The following is a 25341-nucleotide window of genomic DNA, read 5'->3' as shown; positions in this document are numbered from 1 at the left end:
TTTATTTCTATTTTGAGGCCTTTTTATCTTAAATATTAGAAGATATTCTATTTATGGATTAAATAAAAAATCAAAATTCAGAATGCATTTTAAAATGCATTACTTATAAAAACTACCTTAACATGTTCCTTTTGCAGAAGAATAAAAAATTACTGTCTTTAAATATATATCCACTTGAGGACTAAATTTTCACCAAAGAACAGAGCGATACTCAACAGCTGAAACACAGGTGTCTAATGCCATTCTAGGAAACAGGTGTCAGAAGAAAACTTCCAGGTACTGCATCCAAGCTTTAAATGTCAAAATTCATTAAAACCTGGGAGTACCTAGTCCTTACCTGTCAATCCTTCTGACTTGAGGGATGAGCAAAACTGTTGAAGTGTTTGTCTTCACATGAAAAGAAAGACTGGGAAAGATCCATAAGCCAATGTCTGAGCAAGAAATAGAGGATATTGCTTAAGTGAGGTTCCAAAACTGACCTATGGAGAACCAGGTTAGGGATTGTGACCTCTATCATGAAGATGTTTGTGGTGTCTGAAGAATGACAGCCTAGTTAACACAGATCATAGCTTGGCCTCCGTGTACATGAAATTTGAAAAGGTGTGATTAATGCCTACAGCACTGTTCATCTTACGTACAGTGGCCAGGCCACTTTAAATAGCTGGATTCAGACTAATTTTTCATGTCTCTGGATAGGTATTAACCTAGATTTCTCACTTTTGAGAATCTAAAGAGTTGTAATAGTCTATGAGTTCCTTCATTTAGTCATTTTTAGTTTGCTAAAAATATTTTACTACTCATTAAGTTGAATATGGAAATGTTTTCGTATTTTCATTTTAAAGTAATTCATGTGGAGTGTGGATGATTCAGTGTTTGTTTTCTCGATGTCTAAATTAAAAAAGCTCAAATTCATTAGCAAATGGTTCTCTCTATGGAAAATAGTGATTTCTAATCAATGTAGAATTGGGCTTCCTGTCATATTAAAAGTTTGGATTTTGGGATTCAAGGAAAGTTACAGATTTTCCGTTGCTATAAAGAACTCTTTCATGTTTGCTCACAAGGGTCTATTTACTTAGGTTTCTATCTATTTGAAAATTGTTTTACTATTTTCTTTAAAGCAAATGTATTGCCTCTAAAAGAGTAATAAAATTTTGGGATATGAGAATCCTCATCTTACAGACATACAATACTGTTTTCTGGGAGTTTTAAACTACTAAAAATATTAATTTTGGAATTCCTTTAAAAGCTTTAAAAGACATAACTTATGTGCATCTTGGAGCTTAAAGTCAAACTTCTCAGACCTTATTGTATTCTGACAGTGACTAATTTGGACAGTCATCTAGCTGTTCTTAAAGCAGACTTATTTCAGAAGAATGAGGTCAACTCAAAATGGCAATTTTTGTGTTCATCTATCAATGTCATATATTCTGAGCAGTGTGGAAAAGAATCACAACCTGGCTCACTGGTATGTATGTACAGTGAGAGACAGGGGACCAGGTCTGTATAAATCAATTTATATAAAAATATATAAGCATATACCTATCTACCAAGAAAGATAACAATTACACCTACAGAGCAATAGATCTGAACATTCTAAATGAGCTATTTTTATAATTTCCTATCTATGTTTTCCATAAAATTTAAAAGTATTAAGGAACTTTCATTCTTATTTAATTGTATTCCTAGAAAAATAAACATATCTATAAGCATGGATCTGTGTATGGAAGTTTATAAGCTTTCATGTATAGAATTTCTGCATGGACATGGGCTCTGTTTTTTCAGTGCTAGGTGAACAGTTTTCCACAAATGTCACCAAAATGAAATTCCTAGATTTCTTGTGCCATAAGTTACCCACTGTCAGAATTTGGACTGTTGTGTTTTTGTCATTTGCTCTCATATGAAAGGTTGTTTTAATGATGGAAGGTGAGAAAAATTTTGTCTTTTATCTCAACTACATTTTCATCCTAAGCTAGGCAATAGCAAATTACTTGATGAAAATTAATGATTTTCTATCCTTTTTTTAGAAGTGACTTAATTATAAGTTTTATAAATAATGGATTACTAATTCATTACATAACAAGCTGTTGAAATTAGCTCATTACTGTACCTTCTGTCATGGTTACAGGAGCCTGCTGTACATAGCAATTCAATTTACAGAAATATATCTTGTGTTGCAGCAGCACTCTCTAGAACAGTGATGATCAAGCTAAGGTGTCTTTAGAACTTCCATTATAAACCATGTTTTTTTGCTTCTAATTTCTCACCTGTTTGGATCAAACTTGGTAGAAAAATTTAACATTCAATTCCTTCCCCTTCTCACTTTCTCTTGCCACAGCCAAAGTAGAAAAAAAGTGGAATTATAAAAAAATTATTTCTCAAAAAATACTTTCTTTGCAGTGCCCTTGAAGAAGACTTGGCTAGATATGAAATTAATATGTATATATTGATCTACTTGAGTTTAACATGGTGATTTATTTGATATGAAATAAAGTAGAAACTTCTGAATTACTACAATAGGTAATTTAAAACTTTGCTACCAGTGATGTACAGTTGCATTTTTATATCTCATTATCAAAAGTCTAATCTTCACCATGATTCTTCTATTACAAATCCAAACATCACTTATATTGTATGCTCATGTTCCACGGTATTACACATTAGCTAATGAGAGATGATTCTGCAATTGCAATTCATTTTGTCGTGTAGAAGATTCAATGCAAGAAACATAGTCCTTTTGGAAAAAATAAAAGAAAGTTATGAACAAGAGGCCAGAAAATGGAAAACAAAAGAAAAAAAAGGCAAATTTGAATTTTTATCCCAACAAATAAAGTTCAGACTTCTAATTAATTTCATTCTTCTAATTCAAAGTCAATTTGGATTACCATTAACTAGATGACTAAACAGGGACTCTTGCAATTTTTCACATCAAATCAAGGAAATTTAGTCCTTCCTCAATAAGGAAATCTTCTGTAAGATTTTTTCTTTTTTTCTTTTTTTTAATTTCGAATAGATTTTGAATTACTTTGAAAGTTTCTCACAATTATCTGAGCCATAGTTGAAGCAGAAAAGGGAGAATTGAAACGTGGAAAATTGCTCATTTTGGGTGAAGAGAAGCATGCTACACTATTTTCACCACAGCAGAACTCCTATATCTCTTTAAATTCTGCAGTTAGTCAGGAGTTTAAAAGCCCACCCAAGTATTTCTCATCCAGCTGGAATAGGAATTTGTTTGAGCATGATAAGGTTGTGGGCCTTAGATATACCTGTTCATTTTTTAGAATATAGGGATATGAGATTCAGACTTTACATGTATACTAACAAAAAGATTAAAACTGTAGATATAAACTTCATCCTCACTTTTGTATTAGCATAAAAATCTGGTGATAAATCAACATGGGTGCTTTGGTTTGGTTTGGTTGGTTTTATTAATAATTATTGTCTATTCTCTCAAATGCATAATTAACCACTATATAATCAAAGAAATATATATTATTAGCCACAGGCAGACACACAGTCTATATGGAAAAATTATATGAATTGCTTTCAATTCTAGCTGCAATTTTACATTTATTGACAATCAAAATTCTCCAAGAGTGTTCTGCAATGGACTGGTCATGAGCTCAGCGGATTATGACTAACGATGTAATAACCAAATATTTAATACTAACTGTTACGAAGAAATGATCAGAGATATGTCTGTACTGTAATTTTTCATATATGATCTGATCCATATCTTGACTGTATTGAATTCATTTTCAAAGAATTGGAGTTTTTACAAAAAATTGAGTTGCACTTTGAAAGTGTCAAACTCCTGGCCTATTATTTCCTATTTTGATTCAAGCAAGTTTGATGAATTCCACAAGATTATTTCTCAAGATTTCTCAATGTTATTTTGGTGACTGAATACAGAAAAAATCTGTGATATCTGCTGTTCCAGTTGCAGTCACTCACCTGAGAGAAAATGAGCAGGGAATTTAATTTTTATAATTACTAACCACCTCAATTTACTAAGATAAATCCATCAATAAAACTGACCAAAACTCAAATACCTCCTCAGATACTTGAGATGGAAAGTGGGACTGGTACCTTAATACTTTATATAGTATGTATTCTGAGACATGCTCCTGAACAGGTTTGATATTGAAAACAATATGTATGGATAAAAATGGGGAATACTTTATGTCTATTAACTCTTTCCCTCCTTGCACTGACATGTCAACTGGATGATAAATTCTGCATGCAATTCACTGGTGCATGTTGACCAAATCCATATGACTAGGAGGCATTATTCTAGTTCCCTATCACTGTATTTGAAGTAAATTTTTAACTGTCCTGTGAAATAATAATCCTAAAGAGAAGGACCTTACAAATGGTCTGAAGAGAAGTACTTCCTCCCTAGTGCAGCTTTGCATGAGCATCTAGAATAGGAATTAATTGTGTTTGCATTCATCAGTATTCAGCTTTGGGATTCTTCATATGTGATAGGAACTATCAGAAGTGATTCTGCAGGCATCTCCTTTGCTGCAATAATACAAACAAGTTAATAATACTCAGGAAGCTAAGGAGTGCATTGCTGCCTCTTATGTCAGTAAATATTGTTTGGGAGATTTTCTTGAAAAATGGAAGTGCCTTCCAGATGCTTGCATTGTATAAATGGCCTTGATTCTCCTGGAACTAGAGGATATTTTGGGGGACATTGAGAGGAAATCTAACTAGGGAATTCATAAATATTGTTTTCCTCTTTTCTCAGCTAGGCTTTAATTCATGTTAGGATATCTGGAAAGAATATAGATCTGAATCACTGGAAGTTCTGTCACCTAGAACTTCTCTGGTGTAACCTGAAATTAATTTGGTGGAATGATGACTAAGTCAGGATAAGACAATTCCGCACAGGAGGACCTAGTGAGGGCACTCAGGAAACTTTCACTGTGCAATGTCACAATCAATTCAAAACAAGCCAAGCAAAGATACTTCATAGGCAATCCCCAATACGCTTGTAGCTGAGCTTTTTGAGAACAAGAGAGTGAAAATGGCTTTCTGACTCTAGCTTGCAAAATTACCTCACGGTAGAAGTAATTTGATAATCATTATCAATCATTATGTTTTTAGTAATTGATTTCCTTAAAAATTAGATATTAATATGTGATAAACTTCCCCTATTTTGACTGAACTTTCATGCATTAGTAAGTATCACCTAATTTTCAAAATTTTATTTCCATTTCTTCTGTGTCTGATCTAAAGCACCAAAAATTGCGTAATGCAACAGAAATGTGAGTTATATTGCACAATTTTACATGCTGGCAATGTTGTTGGTTATTACACCCTTTCCTTTCCTACAGGAGCCTGTGAAATGAAAGATTCTCCCTTATTAAGAACCCACTCCATTGAGACAGTGTTTACACAGTACCATTGTGAAATTCAGCTTCAGAAGAAGACAGAAAAATCAATTCAGACTTTACACTTCAGTTTACAAACTCAGAGCTTTACCTCTCTTGAAGTGTCAAGGAATAAAAATTAAATTTCATGTAATAAAATACAGGGAGGAAAATATTAAAATCCCCTGGGGATACATTTTTTTACTCTTATAGACATTTCTTTTATGATGTAGTGAGTCATTAAGGCACATATTAAACTATACGTGTTCGTAGGGTAAATGGTGTATCTTTTGGAGGACTAGAGAAGTAACTTTGTCTTAGTAGTGTTTTCGTAACTGTCCTAGGTTATGTTCACAATCTCGTTGTGTCCAACAGTATTAGGTTAAACTACATGAGTTTAGATAAATGGGTTGTAACTGACCATTCTCTGCATCACCTGTAGGTGAAAACTTTTTTCTGTACTATTTGTTTGTTTGTGGGGTTTTTTGGGTTGGTTTGTTTGTTCAAGGTTGGGGGGATTTTTGTTGTTTTTTTGGTTTAGTTTGGGGTTTGGTTTGTGGTTGTGTGATTGGTTTTGAGCTTGGAGTTTGGGTTTTATCTTTGATTTGTTTTATGGGAAGCTTATAGAACTGTATGTGTTTAAATGGAACTGTTTTCTGATTTTATCTTGTAGAACCTAGCAAGGTACTCAGACCTCCTGTTGAGGGCTAGGGTACATAATTTAGGTATTTGTTTCATCTAAATTTCATTCAATTAACATGGGTTGCTGGTTTTACCTCCATAAATCAAGCATTTATAATTCCTATCAAGTCAATGAAGTGAAGTAAAATCTATACCAATGGAGATCATTTAGTCCATCTAATTTAGGCATCTACCTCTCTCTCCATTAGATGTCTTCAGCCTTTGTTTTAAGGTATGTAAGTTCACATATACTTGGCTGTCCAACCAGTTTCGTTAATTATTTTAATTATTTATACCGACAATGGTGTTTGTATTATTTAACAGATTTATGATCATTCAATTTAATTACAGTTTTACATTAATATCTATGTAGTTTATATAGCTCACTTGAGAATTTTCATGATGTTTTATTTTCTTGGGAAGGAATTCTATTATGTAAATGGCTTCTTATCAAAATTAATAGCCCATTCTTGTTTGATGTGGAGGGTAATTATATGATGTTAAATTAATTTTAACAAAATCAAATATCATTTTTTCTTCACATCCATCTGTATATCTACCTAATTAAAATGTCATGTAATGTTTCTGGAGGATAAGGAAGAAATTGCCTGTTTCGGTGTACTGGCATTTTAAGTAAATATTTATATCAGATGGTGTATTCAATAACAATAAGATTATCATCTTCCATACTGTGTTACAGAAAGTCTTTCACTAACATATTAAGAAATGGAGTTTTTTGAAAGGCCTACAGAAAACTGTAAACTGTTTTAAGGCTCTTTACTGTTAATTTATTAATCAGGTGCATTTCATAAGCATGTTTGTGATTACTAGGATATTTAAATATATTCCTTGCCTCCTTCTAGCTACATTTTTATGCTTTAGTGCTCCTAAATGGGACAAATGCAAACTCAGTTCTTTTTAATGAATATTGAACATGAAACTGATTCAGAACCCTTCTTTTCTTGACATTTATAGTATTACATATTATGAAAATAACATATCTTGAGCATCTTTCTATTTAGAAGCATTTAAGTCTTTTAGGAAGAGGAAGAGATGTGAAAAGACAGTAAATGTCAATGGATAAATATTGCAGAAAACAATTTAGGCTTTGTATAAGCTGGACATTAATTTCATTTCACTACAGGTTACTTAGTATGCTGAGATATAAACTCAAAACTAAAAAGGTAATTTTGGATTGGGATATTAAATTGTTGCACTTTGGAGAAGAAAAAAAAGGCTTAAGATTTATATAAAAATAAATAAAAGTCCTTTCTTTCCCTGAAACTTCATGGAAACAGACGATCAAATTCAGTTACGATATTATTTTACTGATTTCCTTTACTTCTGTCCTGTTAAAAGAGGAAAAATTTCCTTTAACAAATTTTCCAAATGGCAGCAAAAGAAGTAGAGCTAGAAAAGTTTGGGGTTTTTTTAAAATGCAGTAATTAATTAATTATGCAATATCAAAATTAGCTTATTGGTAGGTTATCAGTTTTAAGATTGAAAGTAATTGCTCTGGTAGCTGCTTCTAATCCAACTTCTAATGACTTACTGTCAGGCTTAACCTTTCAAAAATCAAATTGCCTAATTTTCATATGATTTCTGATTAATTCAACTCTGTTTCAATTCAAGGAACAACTTTTCAATGAATAAAATGGATTAAAATGGGTAACCAAGTTAATGAACTCTACTTAGCAATGCTTGGAATAATACGCCAAGCTAGAGACAGTACTAATGATTGGACAGGAAACGAAGTAAGAGCTACAGAATGGTTCCAAGTGAAGTTAATAACTTGGGATGAAAATATTTCTATTTTCTTTTGTTTTGAACTATGTTATTTGCAACTCTGCAGAGCAAAAGTGCAATAGGAATGCACCACCTGAGAAAGCCAGTGGAGTTTTAACAGCAGGTTTACAAAACCGTGTATGGTACTACCAAAACATGACAAATCAAAATAAAGGTAATGGAATGAAAAATTCTGAAGTATTTTTAATGTGCTATTTCTCTATTTTTGTCCTAATTTTGTAATTCATCTCAAAACTTAGTGATAATTACTTCCAAAAAAAGGAAATTAGAGGAGAGAGCTGGCTGCAAAATGAAATATTTCTGTCTTGATTATTAACATCATTAACATAAGCTTTGCTAAGCAATTAAACATGAAGTATTATTGCTTTTAAAAATCCTAAAATTCCTGTGATCTGTACGAATATTGGAACAGGTAATGAACATTCTTAATCTAGAATAAGCATGATGATATGGGCTTGATAAAAACAGGGTTAAGTTAAGGTAATTCATCCTCAATTTGAAAAATTCTGAAAGGGCATATAAAGTTACTGAAGTTAAGTTCCAGTTACCTAATCAGAGAAGTGATAAAATAAGGTGAATAAATAACGAGATTATATTTTTAGTGTAACCTTTATGCATATTACGTACAAATCAAAATACATAAATGTAAGATCAAAAGATTTAATAGAGAAGTTGGCTGTGTTTGACATCTTTCCTAATTTTTCTCATAATTATGGGCAGCCATGCTGGGAATGCAGCTCTAACTGGCAACCTGAAAATGATGCAAAAGTATCCTTAACAAATTTAAGTTGGGTCACTTTCTCTTAGGTCTACTCCCCTTCCTCCTTTTGTCATCATTAATTTGAAAGGAATTAGTGAGAGCAAAAGGAGTACCACCTATTTTAGACTACTTTTCAAAACTTATGAAGAAAAATTTGTCCTGAAAGCTATAAATGAGAGAAACAGATCTCTTTAGACTTCTTTTACAGATGAGAACTTTTAAGTGTAAGAGACGTAGATTGATTTCTTTGAGCTCATCAAGCAGCTAAATTGTAGATTCTGAACTAAAAACTTAAACCTTTCACTTTACATTTTACAAAAGCATTAACAAGATATGTCAGGAAGAATAGCCCCTAAGTTCAAATGTATCACAAGAACTTTAGAAGTCTCATTATTCTCTGATGCTCACTATGGTGCAGGAAACCATTTGTGCTAATAGTTAATCTTCAGAGTTTTCAAGCATAGTATGAATTATATTCTTAATTTCTCTGGCTCTCTAGCACTTGTACTACACATTCTTTTCTTATTTTTGCATAATTTGCATAAGGTTAGGAGGTTTTCAAGCGTGAATATCCTTATTTTTAAAAATTACATATATTTATGCATACATATGTAGCAATTTTCAGAAATTTCAGACAGACTTACAGCAAGAGTATTCTACTTTTTCTCTTGCTAGATATCTCTAAGAAGATCACTAAAGGAAGTTTAAACAAATGCATTATTTCTCTATTCCCTTGAGTGTACATGTGTTTTTTACTTACAGTTAGAATATCTTTGTATATATATTTCTGCTTACTGAAAGAATATATCACAGTACATCTTGCCTATTAATGGGCATGCAGTTGTCTGAAAGAACTTGGTATAATTTCAATAGTATTGCTAAGATATGTCATGTCTTAAGAATCTAATTTACAATGAGTTGGAACTTGACTTACCAGATCTCTAGGAAAAAAAAAGGATTGAAAACACTGTTTTTATTCTGAATTGTCATTTTGGGGGAAAGATAAAAAATTAAAGTTATAGTGGGACATTAATCATACTAATTTGGTAAATTATACTTCAAAAAGATTAATTATATTTCTACATTTTAGTCAACTTGCAGGAATTTTCTTTTGTTTTTAGTGCATACTGTATTTCATGATCTACCTCTCCATACCAATCTGTCTCTGGGAGGTGAAACCTGTAAATTACTCTTTCTGGGCCTACAAGCATCTACTTCCATATGAGACACAGGTAGCATAACCTCTCCAAAGGCTAAAGTACACATATTAAGCAGTGATCAAATATGCCAATACCAAAAGCGAAGAAGCAAGCTAGTTTAGTTCCCACTAGAATGCTTGAAATAAAGCACAGACCCATCCATTTTCGGTTAAATCTAAAGCATTAAAACTTTTGTCTAAGGACTATGTATCTTTTTATCTAGCTCTTCAGGGACCAGAAGAAGTTTTGTACAAATTCTGAGATAGTAAATTAACAAGAATGAGACATAATAACCCGCTTAACCAGTGCAAGTTTTACAGGGTTGTGAACAATTGAGGGGTTTTTCTGGATAAGAATTTTATGGGCAATAACATATTTCCACTGAGGGCTTTCAAGTCAAAACACAATTGAAAGTGAAATCTCCCAATAGAAGACAAAATCTGAAAGAAAAAAAAAATATATGAAATAAAGCACTATAAAATAACTGAAAACAAGGCATCTATAGTGTTTCTGTAACAAGCCAAAGCTATTGGGAGCTTTGGATGTCTTTTATACTTATGACTAGAGACCTGCAGGCTAAATAAAATGCTGACTACTAGCCAGATATACATCCAGGGTGCTTTTCTGACCTTAACCTTACACCTTCTAGAGGTAACCTTGACATTCTATAGACAGATGACTGTAAGACATGGGGCGAGCACACCAAAAATTTCAAAGCTTTTACTTCAACCCTGCAAACAAATACTACATGACATTTACCCTTCCAGCAGGCAAAACTCAGATCTTGTGAAAGGAAATCAACATCTAAGTAGTATCACTTTATACCAGATCTGCAGGGATTCATTAGGTAATCTCAGAGCTGGGCTAATTGACTAAGAAACATAGATGCTACCGATGTTTGGCAGGCCCTCTTTTGCTAGATCAACTTGGCATACTTGAAAATACCATTTCAATATACTTGCTTGTTTGCCTGTGTCAGGAAATATTTTAGCTTGGAGGCTACCACAACAGTTCCTGGGAGAATGCATTATCATTCCAACAGTGTCTTCAAAACACTAACTGTTTTAAGTACTAGTATATTTATTCAAATTCAAATAGGTTTCTAAAATAAATTAATTGAGTGAAGAAAAAGCTTATTGAGCAGCTCCAGCTACAACACTAAAATGAACTCTCTTCCTACTGATTGTACCTCTTGACATTTATTCTTTAGCTTGCAATGCTGAATTTTCAATACTCTGGGAATGAATGCTGAAATGCTGGCGAAATTCAAATTGGGTGAAATTCAACATGGGTTCAAGTATGCATGCACTGCAGATTCCCACCCACAAGACAGGGTGAAAGAGAGTACTCTAGAAACTGTCAGTATTGTACTTCTATGGCAAACCACCAGATGTTATACACAGTCTTCCTAAACTTTTCTTCACAGTGATTAAGTACAATTTTTAGTCTTGAAAAAGATCACTTATTGCTAGATATGTGTGAAAGGTTCTTTGTAACTGAGATATTTAAAGCAGGTGATACTTCAAGAAGACCTAAACTTAGTCCCATAGGTTGTTTTGCTGTGGAGATTTCAAGACTCTTAGGTTTGCTTATTCATATTCACAAGACAGTGTTGGTATCAGAAGAGAGCACTGGGTTCAGAAGAAGCTGAAATATTTCTTTTATGAACAGCATAGCACATGGTTATTTACATTTTTTAATACTGCAGTACAGTTATTTCATTAATTTTAGCTCTTAGCTAAATCTTTAATTTCATAATTATTTAGTGATCAGCAGCTAATTAATGTTTTGAGATCTAATAATACTAAAGAACTTTTAGTTTACTTTTGAGTGTTAATGCTAGAGATTTAGAAGTTTCCAAACAAACTCATTACTGTATTAGAACCCTGAATTGTATCAAAAGACAAGGTCAAATGAAAAATCATGATTTTCAACACACTGATATGGCTGTTTCATGGATGCTAGTAGAAAATTTTCCTTGTTTTCATTAACATTGACTATATTTCAATTGAAAATAGACATTTTTATCTCCAAATAATCTGTTTGTGAAATGAGTAGAGTCAGATGGAGTGGATAGACACTAAAGTTAAAATATCTGTGCTGGAAAATTTATATTACGAGTTTGCATGTTATTTGCTCCTTTCCTAATTATCATAGAACCCTAGAACTCTGCAATGGTTTGGATTGGAAAGGAACTTTGAAGATCCTCTAATTCCAGATCCCTGCCTTGGACAGGGATACTTTCCACTAAACAAGATTGCTCAAATCCCTGTCTGACCTGGCCTTAAACACTTCCAGGGATAGGGCATGCACAGTCTTTCTGGGCAATCTGTTCCTGTGCCTTGTCATTCTCATAGTGAAGAATTTCTGCCTAATATTTAATCTAAACCTACTCTCTTTCAGTCTGAAACTATTACTTCTTGTTCTACCACTACGTGTCCTTTCAATAAGTCTGTCTCCAGCTCTCTTGTAGCCCCCTTTAGGTACTGGTAGGTGATATAAAGTCAGAGCCTTCTCTTCTCCAGGTTGAACATCCCCAGCTCTCTCAGCCTGTCTTCATAGGAGAGATGCTCCAGACCTCTGATCATCTTTATCACCCTCCTGTGGACTTGCTTCAACAGATCCACATCTTTCTTATGAAATCATTAAGATCTTTAAGACCAATTCCAACTGTCAAATGTTATGTTTAAAGCCCCAGAATGGAGCACAGCACTCCAGGTGGTGTCCCACAAGAGTGGAGTAGAGGGGCAGAAGCACCTCCCTTGATCTGTTGATCACTCTTCTTTTGATGCAGCTGAGGATGCGGTTGGCTTTCTGATAAGAAAGAAGGAGCAGTGATTTTTTTAAATTACTTTTTAATCTTATCCTTTGAAAAAAGCTTGCACAGAAAATGCCCTGCTGGGGCTATTCTCAGATCCCTATTCACCAGAAATAGTATTCTCACTTTAATATGACCACTAGCAGGTGAAGAAAACATTCAGGGACATGAAAGGAGGAAACACATCTCCTTCAGAACTCAACTTGTCTTAGAAGGATTTGCTTTCTCAACTCTTACATCTTTGTAGTGTTTATTTAATAGATTTGAAATAAGTGTGTTCAGGGCTACATGCATTTTAGGAAGGGCTAAAATTTACTTTTTGAACTAGCATGCTGAATGTATGAGCGAATAGAACAATTTTAATTTCAGTCCCTCTAATCTTTAAAAACTGTGTCCTTGACAAATTGTTAATAATGACATATTTTCATATAAATGTAGCAAAAAAAAAGAATTACAATGTAGATGTACTTAATAGTCTGTATTTCAGTTTCTCTGGACATAAAGTAACAGAGCATATATCCAAGAAAAATTAGTTTTACATGTCGTTACATCAGAAAAAGGTTCTTAAAGTAGAATTTGGATATAGAGATCTTCTTTATTCTCACATGATGTTGTTTGAGAGATCTTTTATTGCAGTAGGGTGATATTTATTTATTTGGAAATTATCCTTCCTTCTTTTTATAGTTACCTGATAATAAAATTATCATGAACAACTTTTAAAGTAGAGGAAAATTACAAAGACTCTGTGTGAAACCCAGGAGTGGGGGTTTTTGTGTGTGATATCTCAGTGCATCAAACTATCTGTAGCCTGAAACACTGTACTAGTGAAGAAAAGTAGAAATTGACAGACACCAAATGATGAGAATGCTTCCAAAGTACTCCAAGTAAAGAAAGGAACTGTACAAAAATGGCTTTTTTTTCTGAGCCACTAGGAAAATTTCTGGTGTTCAACAGCTCTGAGAATTTCTCATTGCTTGTATTTAGTGGGGTGGCTTAGCAGATGTACACTGAGACACAGTAATGAAAATCAGTGAACTTGGAAACTTCATTTGTTCTTTTATATGCATTAGCATCTTTTCTTTTTTTCCCAATCTTCTAATTAGCATTTTAAGAATATTGTTATTTAAGCTATATTGTAGTGAAAGCTGTGATCTAGAAACTGGTTGGGATTTGGAAAATTTAAGTATAAAAATGTGCTTGTAGTAAATTTGTTTGGCTGTGTTACACTGCCCCATTACTAGCAATTGCACCTTTACTAATATTTGGCAGGTACTTGAGGAAGTCATGAAACACGAAAATTACAGACTAGCTTCTAGTATGTTCTCCAAAGCAGCCTAGAAAATCAGAAGCCAGCAGCAGCAGTTCAAAGGCCTATAGCTACCAACAAGGCTGAGTTCTGCAAGGCTGACTATCAAACTGTTTTCATGCCCTTACTCTCTCCAACACAGAGATGGTTCCTGCTTATTGGGAATGGTTCCTAGCCCGAGCCACACAAAGAAATCTATGGGACGGTAGTAGGATTCCATATTTAACAGCTCAGATTATGAAGTTACATTACTCAGGACCATTTTCACTCACTATTTCATTTACCGATACAGACAATACAAACACCTATCCCTCCATTTATTAAGTCAACTGCATCGTTATTTCAACCTGACAAAAGGCACATTTTCCTTGTACAAGACAGAATGAATGCCCTGTCATATTTTTCATGAAAAAATACCAGGTAAGTTGCTAGCACTGGAAACAAAAAATGCCTTAGCTCCATGGGGACCAAAAAATAAGTGAGACCATGAGATGGGAGCCACAGCACTGCTACCAGTTTGAAGAAGTCATCTTTCCCAGAGAGCCCATCATTCTTTGTTTACATAGTAGTTATTCCACTGATAAGCATGATACTGGTCAGCCTAACCTATGTCCACACAAGACAAAAAGCAGTGGGGTCAGTTAGGTTATTCTTAGGAGATATTCTTACCCCAAGGGTACAGCAATTTGTTACTAATCTTCTTGTCCTTCCTACTGCTGTAACCCAGTCACAGAGCAGGTTCTGTCTCTGCTATGAGTCAACACACCTACACCTTGGCTGTTTCCACAGTCTTTCTCCTAGGTGATACATAGTTAATCAGGAGGAATCTAGCCACTCAGCTGATATTGTCTTGTGAGGATGCTTGATAGGAAAACAAGGCAAAAGTGAAATATGGAAATCTGCACTGTTCAAGGAAAGAGAGTGACAGGCTTGGTACTGCTCACATTACAAAACATTCCACCTCAGTGGAATGTGGAAGAGAACCATAGGAGTAAAACTGAAAATACATGGGTTGGGATAAAGACAGTTTAATAAGTTAAACAAAAGCAATGCACAAACAAAGCAAAACAAGGAATTAATTCAAAACTTCCCACAGGCAGGGAGGTTTTCAGCCATCCCCAGGAGAGAAGGGCTCCATCACTCTGAGAGGGGACTTCAGAATGCCATCAATGACAAATGCCATCACTCTGAACATCCCACCTTCCTCCTTCTTCCCCTAGCTTTATATGCTGAGCATGATGCCATATGGTATGGAATATTCCTTGAGTCAGTTGGGATCAGCTGTCACAGCTCTGTCCTCTCCCAGCTCCTTTTGAACTCCAGCCTTCTTGCTGATGGAGTGGGTTGAGAAGCAGGAACGGCCTTGACACTGTCAGCACTGCTCAGCAACATTGAAAACTCTTTATAATAAATGCTGTTTTCATCACGAATCCAAACCATAGTCCTACAGTAGCTACTCTGAAGAAAATTAACTCCATCCGAAGCAAAACTAGCATATTCCTAATCATAGAATCATAGGATCATTTAGGTTGAAAAAGAGTTTTTAGATCGAGTCCAACCATTAACCTAACACTTCAAAGTCCATCACTAAATCATCACGTCAACATCCAGAGTTTTCTCAAGTTTTGCTTCTAGTTTTCTCATGAAAGAGCTGAGTTAAGGGAAGAACACTCTTAAAATATTCTTAATTAGATATTCTCACATTCCTGCACAAATAATCTGAAAGAATTCACTATGTTATTTCTCAACAACAGCCCTGACCATTTAGAGACCTTATATAATGTGGAGGGATAGCATGTTTATTAAAACAGGGGCTCTATAATTTTATTCATTTTGCATGACAAAGCTTTGGTAGCAGAAGGGGGCTCCAAGCATGGTATCTGTGAGAAGCAGCTAGAAGCTTCCCCTGTGTCTGATAGAGCTAATGCTAGCCAGCTCCAAGATAGACCTATCACTGCTCAAGGCGAAGCCCATCAGTGACAGTGGCAGAGACTCTGGGATCATATATTTAAAAAGGAGGAAAAAGCCTGCACAATCACATCCAGAGAGAGGAGTGAGAATATGGGAGAGAAGCAGCCCTGCAGACACTGAGGTTAGTGAAGAAGGAGGGGGAGGAGGTGCTCCAGGTGCCAGAGCAGTGTTCCTCCGCAGCCCATGATAAAGGCCATGGTGAGGCAGGCTGTCTCCCTGCAGCCCAATGAGGTCCATGGAGGACCATGTGCGGGAGCATGTGAAAAGCCCATGCTGGAGCAGGCTCCTGGCAGGACCCATGGACCCATGGGAAGAGGAGCTCACACTGGAACAGGTTTGCTGGCAGGACTTGTGATCCCATGGGAGACCCATGCTAGGGAAGTCTCTTTTCTGCTCCCCCCTGTTTCCTCAGGTTTTTTTTTTTAAATATACAACAGGGAGAAGTAATGTTACAGTAACTTTATTAGAGAAAGGTAAAGATTGTCTTCAAAATCATATTACCTAATAAAGTGTATACAATCCCCAGGCTGAGGATTGAAATATAATAAAAAGAGACTAGAAACTTTACATAAAATTATAACAGAGAACTGCAAACAAAATAAAATTACCAAGGAGGAAATCATCGTTTGAGGGAGCTGTGTTTTCTACAGAGTCACAGCAGTTCTAAAAGTAGAATTCATACTGCACCAATTATAGTAAGCATAAGATATAAATTAAAATTTCAGGTTTCTTAATTCTAATATATAAGGATATGCAACTATTGGACAGTCTGGTAAAAGGGCTCATGCTTTGACAGTTCAAAATCACCTTCCACTAGGAATATGTAAACCCTCAACAGAGGTAGTGAAAGTAGCTTGACAAATCCCCTTCCAGAGCATCCAGTTTGGTATCCTCAGCCGTTCCTGCTATAGACCCTGGAGGTGCCCAGAGGCTCTGTGGAGACAGTTCTTATACATTCTGTTAGTGCTGCTATTCAGGGCTCATGGTGCTCCAGTGACTGTATGGTATCCATGGTGAAAGAATTCTTTACAATTTGACACCAACCCTTTTCTCTAAATTGGTCTCAGAAGATTTTACCTGATACTAAACTTAAGAAAGCCCAAAGAAGACTTCTATAGGACATTAGCAGGCTTATGTCTTTTATCAGAGATTATTACTGAGGTCTCTAAGTAATTAGATTCTGTAGTCCACCCTTACAGTTTATTATCATAATCTGTAATAAATAATGGAAAAATATGTTTTGTTCTCAGGCACAGTTAAATAATTTTCTACTGCAATGTCTTGGTCAGTATAACTCTGATGTGCAGAACTGAATATATTTACGACTGTTGAATCATAGTATAAGAATAAAAACAGTTTCCAGGAAGAACTTTCTTACAGAATAATGCCTTAAATACCCAGCCACCAAAATTTGAAATCAAAAATATTTCTAAGATCTGCAGAGTTTAGAAAGAAAAAAAAAAAGGGTCAAATCTGTGGAGGATCTGGCCGATATGGCTGATCTGGCTAATATATACTGATAAAAAGATAGGATTAATTAAAACACATTCTCTAAAGATAAGAGGGGCAAAGCAGGTGAGAAAAGATACCAAAGGGCTGTTTAAGTCATTTGAAAATAATGGTTTTCTGAAGGCAGTTTCATTCTAGCACAAAATTGTGGCATTAGCTACAAAAAGCATTAAGAGGGTGCCTGTTTTCTCAGTGAAATGAAGTCAGGCAAACCTGGAACAGACTGATATGCTACTGAGTTATATGTGCTTTTGATATTTATGATGATTTATTTATATTAGCTTGGCCATGGACTTCTGCCATTTAAGCAATCTGCAAAAGAGAAATGGATAGCAAAACAAGTAGAACAGACTTTGCAGTATACACAAAATAAGATATAGTACAAAACAAAGCAACATTCTAGATAAGGAGAATATTGAATATTGAATATTTTTAAATGGATATCTATTCTGAAAAAAGTAAAGCATCAAAAAGAAAAAGAGTTATTAAGAATAATCCATATGAGGCAAATGAGAGAAAAGGAAGGATAGTTTCACAGTATAAGGATGTGTTTTTGATCACTTCTGTCCTATTTCAAGTGGGCTTCTGGATTCATAGGAGGCAATACCTGTCAACTTTTTTCTTTAAAAACCTCCACAGAGAAAGCTGGAGAGTTATGCTTATTTTACTCGGGTGTTTCTGTTTGTGGTTTTGTTGGGGTTTTCGTACAATGCAGAATAAAGCAAAGGAAAGCAATGGGCATATCTAATTATCTCATTAAGTCCTGAGCAGATATCCCAAAACATTCAGAATTGACACTGGAATATAAGTAAAAGGCATGTTTAAGGACAAATATAGGAACAAATTTAGGCCATCACATAAAAATTGTTTCTACGGGCAATAATAGGTATAAGATTGGTCTATATAGTAGCATACTCTAGAAATGAAAATTCCAGGACTGCAAAACTTGAAGTTAGCATATTCAGCAAAAGCCTTTTAAAAGATTTTCATGTTTGGAAAGCTCAGTGCAAAAAATAGTGATATTCAATTTACCTGTGTGTCTGAACATCACTTGTATGAATCTCAGTTGACCACTTTGAAGTCTTTTTAGAGTCAATGAAGAGATATAGATGATTCACTTCAACCTAAAGTGGGTGTTTAATATCGGAAAATATAAACTATATTTTGGTAGTTATTCTAACTATCTTCATCTTAGTCAATTTCTGAATTGTAACACTCAGTAAGATGAATCCTATTAGAGACTGTTTGCAAGGTATTGATGTGAAACAAGTTTTCTACAGAAGTGCTATAGACAGTAAGTACAGAAATGAAGATAAAATTCCAGCATTGGGCATAAGTAGCTGATTGAAAAGATGGAAGAATCTTCAAACTAAATTAGTTATAGGAAAAAGGTAATTACAGAAGAACGCAATTGATTTGGATATGGAAATGACTAAATAAAAAGCATCAAATACAGTAGTGATGGAAAAACACTTCATTCTTTTCAAAGAAGATGCATCACCTATATACTTCCTTAGTAAATTTATTCAATTTATTAGATTCTCTCCATGACTACAGATTAGATATATAAAAACAATTAGCTTTAAATGTAGTATGGAAGAATCATGTTTTATGATTCTTTCTAGAGGACAAATCACTCTAGTAAATCCTTTTACTAAGAATTATTTTAGGAAAAAGATGTACTATATACTGAAATACCTGATTGGAGCTGACGTCCTTTCAGTGTCGGTGTGCTTTTTTTCAATATATAGTTGCACCAGAGAGGAACATAACAGAAAATTATATAAGAGGGATAAAGAAATTTAGAGTGCAACTTGAAATCAGATCTCTTTAAAGTGCCAGTCAGATTTGAAAGAATTAATTGCTGTAGTCACTATTTTGGAAAAAGAGTAACCAAATTGGATCTAAACAAATCCAGAGTGCTAAAGCATTTTCTAGCACAAATCTCCAAAGAAGAACTGAGCAATTCATTGTTTGAAACCCTTGGTAGGGATTGTGGCATTTATGTAGTTCAAAGTTACCCTCTACAAATAAAGGCCTCCTGGAGGAGATTGAAGTGCCACATCTTGGCAGATAACGCTTCACTTGATGTGATCTTGGATGGTGTGGACATTTGGTAACAACTATGGGCCATATGTTCCCCTCAGCTGAGCCTCACCACCCTCCTGCAGGATCTCACAGGAGATATTCAGCCAGCTGGCTGCTCAGCAGTGAACATGCACAGGCAGGCTTGACACCGGAGCCTCAGTACCATCAGTACCACGCCTGCCCTATGCGCCTCATACAGCTTGAACAAAGAGCAGTGATCTGCTCCAGCAGGAGAAGTCAGATTCAGATCAGGTCCTCCAGTGCGTCACTGCCCAACCTGGCCTTCCTGACCCCATAGGACCTCCTGACAGAGAAGTGTGTGAGACCATCTGTGCCTGTCTGCCTGGAGGCTAGTTCCATTAGAGCAACAAACACTGTAGTTCACTTTCCTGTACAGTAACAGCAGCTAAATATAGATCTGTTTTTCCTCTCTCCTTCTTTGCTGATCAACCATACTCATCCCTACCCTCCTCTCCATCCCTGTGTCTGTTCGCTCTGTCTTAATGCACAGTCTGGTGACAGCCACAGCCCTTATCTCTTCCTGGGAGACACAGCTTTCTCTCTTTGCTATTTCTTTGCTCTTTTTGAGTTATGTCTTTGTTTTTTACTTCTCCATGCTCTACACAGGCAGAAATTCTCACAAGACGTTTTTTCCTTGTCATAGCGAGATCACACTTAGGGTTTCACTACCTCTAGTCTTATTGCTTACTCTTTCCCAATATTGCACTGTCCTCTGTACTCACGCTGTCTACATGGGCACTTAAACATCCTTTAGTCACCAGGCAACAACATTAGCAGAAAATATAAACCTATTACAAAATTTACTGTATGAAACTTTAGTGTTCAGAAGATATATTTAAAAGGAAAGGAAAACAGATACAAAAGCAGAGGGAAACTATCAAGGCAGAATAATTAACTGAATAAATAAACAAAAGAGTCTGTGTGTTGCTTCACAAGTCCTTGCCACTGCAGGCTCTGTGGAGGCAATGGAACCTGTGGAGCTGCAGGAGACAACCCTGGCATAAGAGAGGGTTTACTTTAAGTAGATTAAACAGTCAAGAAAACCTGAAGGTCCTCCTAGTTCCTCTATTACTTGAGCCACTCTTGCACGTAGGTGAAGACCATAGCCCTCTGCAAGAAGGCCAGCTGAGGGCTGCGTTGGGTCAGCTTATGGTTCTAAATGAAAGGACTTCAAACCTTTACTGATAGATGTCCTTATGCAAGGCAGCCTCTGCTCTTCCCCAGATGCTTTCCAGACTTTATCACTAGATGTCTCAGTGAAGTCCTTCCTAGCATCTGGAAACATGACATAGTGTACTGTCTACCATAGCATCTTTCCAATTAACCACATTCATCAGAAAACCAGGTCTACAACAGTGTTTGAAAAGGTCTGAGTTGGACCATTGTAGGAGTTGGGAAAAAAACAAGGAAGACTTTTCAACAAAATTGCTCTAATAGCCTAATTACTATTACTACTAATTACTATGTTCAAAGCTGTGGTATGCTAATGTCCTGGACTCAAGTGTAACAACTAGAATATCTGAATAGCGGCGGTAGTAAGCTGAAGGCAAGGAAAGGTGGTATGGTTTTGGGTCATGTTTGGTGTGAGGTGGATTCTCTATACATGAAGCTTCCTTGCTGTCTCTTTGTCAGGCAGAGTTTCTGTGATCTCAGCAGGCTACACAGCTGGCACAATTATACCTGCAATGTCAATCGTTGCACAGAAAAGCTACCTAGTGCCCCAGAGGAGCTGTGATGAGATTTTGTAAAAGTACCCCGGTCAGAACCACATTCCCTGAACCCAGATCCTGTCCTATGAGAGGGATTAAGCAATTTTCTTTTTTACCCTAAATGTTAAATAAAAGCACAGATTCTCTGTCCACAGATTGAAAGATTAAATATGGTTTCTGTCAAATTCTGATAGAGCTGGATTGGAAATAGGACATGCTCCAGATTTCTGCAAAGCCAAAGAGAAACTCAGCAGATAAAATAGACCTGTATCAGGAAGGGTGAGGAGGAGGGCATAGAAAGTTAATGGCTTGGCATTTCTTTTGACTGTGCCTAGGTTGAGTTGGATTCATGGGAAATTCAAGAAAAGAGCAAGGGTGGCAAGTTCTTCATAAATGAAATGACATTTGGTATTAAAGGTGCACTTACTGCTTTTGAGAGTGTGGGAGGTATGTGTTTTTGGGGACAAGCAGTGTGTGCAGTGACATTTTTATGAGTAACATGGCTTCTTTTTCCCCATGCCATAGACAAACAATCAAAAGACTGTGTGGCCAAGTGTGGAGTCCTGACAGGACCTGTCTTGTTCGGGAGGAAGTGTGAATGTGTGACTGTTTATTACCACACCAGACATTCTTTGGGGTAGCACCCTGCTCTATGCTACAGCTGGTTGCTAAGCAGACATAATCCACTGGCTGATGAGTTTTTTCTTTCTTTTTCCCTGAGTTGCCCTGGGAGACTGACAAGCTGCAGCGATGGCAGGTTCACCCTCCCTCAGGCGTCTTCCCTCTCTCTCTATGCCATTCTCGGTGTCACTAAGCTTGAGATTCCCCTTCTTCCTTTGCCTACCAAGAACATAAATACAATTTACGCTCACTAAATCTCTCCTCAGTCCTTCCCTCTTCCCCTGGACTTGACAGTGATGGCAGCAGTGGCAGGACAGAAAAGGTAGGTATCTGCCCTTGGCACAGACTTTGGAAAGAAGTCCTGCTGTGGGGTGCTGGGCTACTCCTTTGACAGGAGGGCACTGCAGCTGCAGACTTCAAATGCCTGCCTTGTATGGAACAGCAGCAATCTGGCATCTAAATGTTCACTGCAGTGTACAGTATGAGAAAGTATGGGGAGTTACAAGGTGAGAGGTCCCCAGCCTGCATGCAGGAGGGAATTTTTGTTTACCAAGCATCATGCTCTGCCACAGGATACCTTGTCACCTCAGCCAAGTTAAAACAGAAGCCTGTCACAGGCAAAGCAGTCTTGACTAAGAGATTCTTTTTTTTCAATTTAGTTTTTTTACAGTTATTATAAACTTCTGAACATTGAGTATTGAGGAAAAAAAAAAGAAACATAAGCATTTAAGGAATTACATATCCTCTGTCTTCCCCAGGCTCAGCATTGGCAAAACATGTTTCCTTCGTACTTCTCAGTCATGACTTCCTTGGTTTTGCTGCAGATTATGCTCAGCCAACCCAGTTCCTTTAGTGGTAAGGTAAGTGAGGTAAAGATGCTGAGGCTGGTGTATAATGGCTTATCTCTGACACTTCATGTTTCTTATTAACTTTTCTCCACTTCTCCTGACTTCTTCCTTATTTTCCCCTGCCCCAGTATGTATCACCCATAACCACTGTCCCTCAGGAGTGTCCCTACTCTGACAAAGAGCGCCTGTGTCCCCAACAATATCCCCTTCAACATCTTGTAGAATCATAGAATGATTTGGGTTAAAAATTACTTTAAAGGTTCCCCTAGTCCAACCTGATCTTCTCTACACTGGGAAGTTCTTCATTCTCCCCATTCCCGCCTTTGGCTTCTGTGACTTTGGCAGTCTGATTGGAGCACTTGCCAGTGAAGACTGAGGCAAAAAGTCACTGAGTACCTCAACCTTCTCCATATCCTGGGGAACCAGGTCTCCCATTTCCTTCTGGAGAGGGCCCACAATTTCCCTTTAGTCTTCCTTTTATCACCAAAACACCTAAAGAAGCTTTTCTTCTTCCTCTTGATGTACCTGGCCAGATGTAAGCCTACCAGGGCCTTAGCTTTCCTAAACTGATCCTTGACTCCTCAGGCTATGTCTCTGTATTCCTCCCAGAATACCTGTCCTACCAGCCACTGTCTGTGGACTTTCTTTTTGTGTTTGAGTTTGTTCAAGAGTTTCCTGTACATCCACACAGGCATTTTTGCATTTTTGCCTGACTTCCTCTTTATTGGGATGCATCCCTCCTGAGCTTGAAGAAGGTGATCCTTGAATATTCACCAGTTTCCTGGGTCTCTCTTCCCTTCAGGACTTTATCCCATGTACTTTACCAAGCAGATCCTGAAGAGGTTGAAAGTCAGTTGGGTCACCTGTCCTGGCTGCTTTCCCTCCCAACTCCTTGTTCACCCTCAGTCTACTCACTGGTGGGGTGGAGTGAGAAGCAGAGAAGGTCTTGTTGCTGTGTAAACACTGCTCAGCTCTAGCTGTTTTCAACAAAAATTCAAAACAGAGCACCATACAAGCTGCTATGAAAAAATTAAATTCTATCCCAGCCAAAACCCAGTGCATTTTATTACCCCTCATTGCACTGAAAAAGGTCCATGAACAGATACACTTAAAGGAGAAGACACTGTCCTTCCACATACCTTTACATAAGGCCTTTCAAAAATTTATGTCAAAAAGTCAAATGAGAGACTAGTTCAATATCTGGGGAACTTCCCTAGAACATGATGCCGTATTCTCAAAACTGTTTTAAACAGTGTAAGAGAGAAGAGATTCATGCCAGAATTAAGAACTAATAGCAACACTTGCTTGACATGTAGAAAATCATTTGCTGCGATCTCAGCACGTCAAGGAACCTGGGTTATCAGTCTGGAGTTATCCCTACTCAAAATGAATGTCCTGAAGCTTAAAGTATTGGCACCTTTGTGCTAAGAAATTTCTATCTTTCTTTTAATTTGTCTTCTTTGTTCTATATGTTTTTTTTCCCCTCTGTAAGGTTTACTTTTTACATTCCACCTTGTGGAAAAATTCAGATTCAGTGAGCTGACACATCCCAACAGAAAATTCACCCATTTTTTACAAACGGCTTAAAAGCATTGTTTTCTAGAGGAAAGGGATTCTTTATCCAGTTTAAATTCACTGATATTGTCAGACAATAACAAATTATGTGTATCTGCAAGGGCATTGCTGTATTTCTGATTTTGGTGTGAGGTTTGTTCCACTGAACTCTGGAGGAAGGAATTGAAACTCTAATGCTATAAATTATGGTATTTTTGTTCATTTGCATGATGGAAATTTTTTAGCTTTTAAAGTTTGCTATCTGCAAATGGTATTAGAGTTACAGTCAAATCACTAATTTCCTAATAGCTAATACTTACCTTACTCCAAAATTTTCTCTGTAGTGTTGTGAAGAGGTTCTGGTACTATGAAGACAGTTTATTTCCCTGTAGGTTCACTGTTACAGCAGAAATTTAAGAACTATCTTATGGAGCAGTTCTACCTAACTGTGATGACATTTTTTACCACTAGCTTTTCAGTGAAAATGAAAGCACTGACTATCCAATTTCTTTTAAGATCCATTATTGGCATATTATTTAAAATTTTCAATCTTGCTAGATTAATAGTATTTCTCTTGTCTGTTATTGACCTCAGCATCACATCCTTCTAAGGTGACAATATCAAAAGAAAACTAGTTATGAAAGTAGACAAGTTCTTTGTCAATGAAACTTTTCTAAAGACAGAAAATAGAAAAGCAGTGAAAGAACACGGAATAAATAAATGTCCTCAGGGAAAAAAGACAGAAGCAGCAGGTACGGCTTTAGATGACTGAAGCAAGGCAGGAAAGAGTCAGAAAAGAAAGGACTAAGAGTCTAAAAGACAAGTAGTACTAGACATAATAGAATTCTGTTTGTATATTTTCAGTTCTTGGGGATAACGGGAACAACTGATAAAAAAAATAACAAATAGCAATTAACTCCCACCATCAGAGCTATTTTATATATTGTAAATTAAATCTTAATCTCAATAATGTGTAATGTGGGGTAAAACTTGGAGTGTGTAAATATTTAAAAATTCATATTCCTTTGATTTTACTCCAAATTAGAAATTTTATCAAAGATTTAGTATAACAAAC

Source organism: Pseudopipra pipra, chromosome 3, assembly GCF_036250125.1.
Source record: "Pseudopipra pipra isolate bDixPip1 chromosome 3, bDixPip1.hap1, whole genome shotgun sequence".
Lineage (NCBI taxonomy): Eukaryota > Metazoa > Chordata > Aves > Passeriformes > Pipridae > Pseudopipra > Pseudopipra pipra.
Note: the sequence above shows the minus strand (reverse complement) of the source record.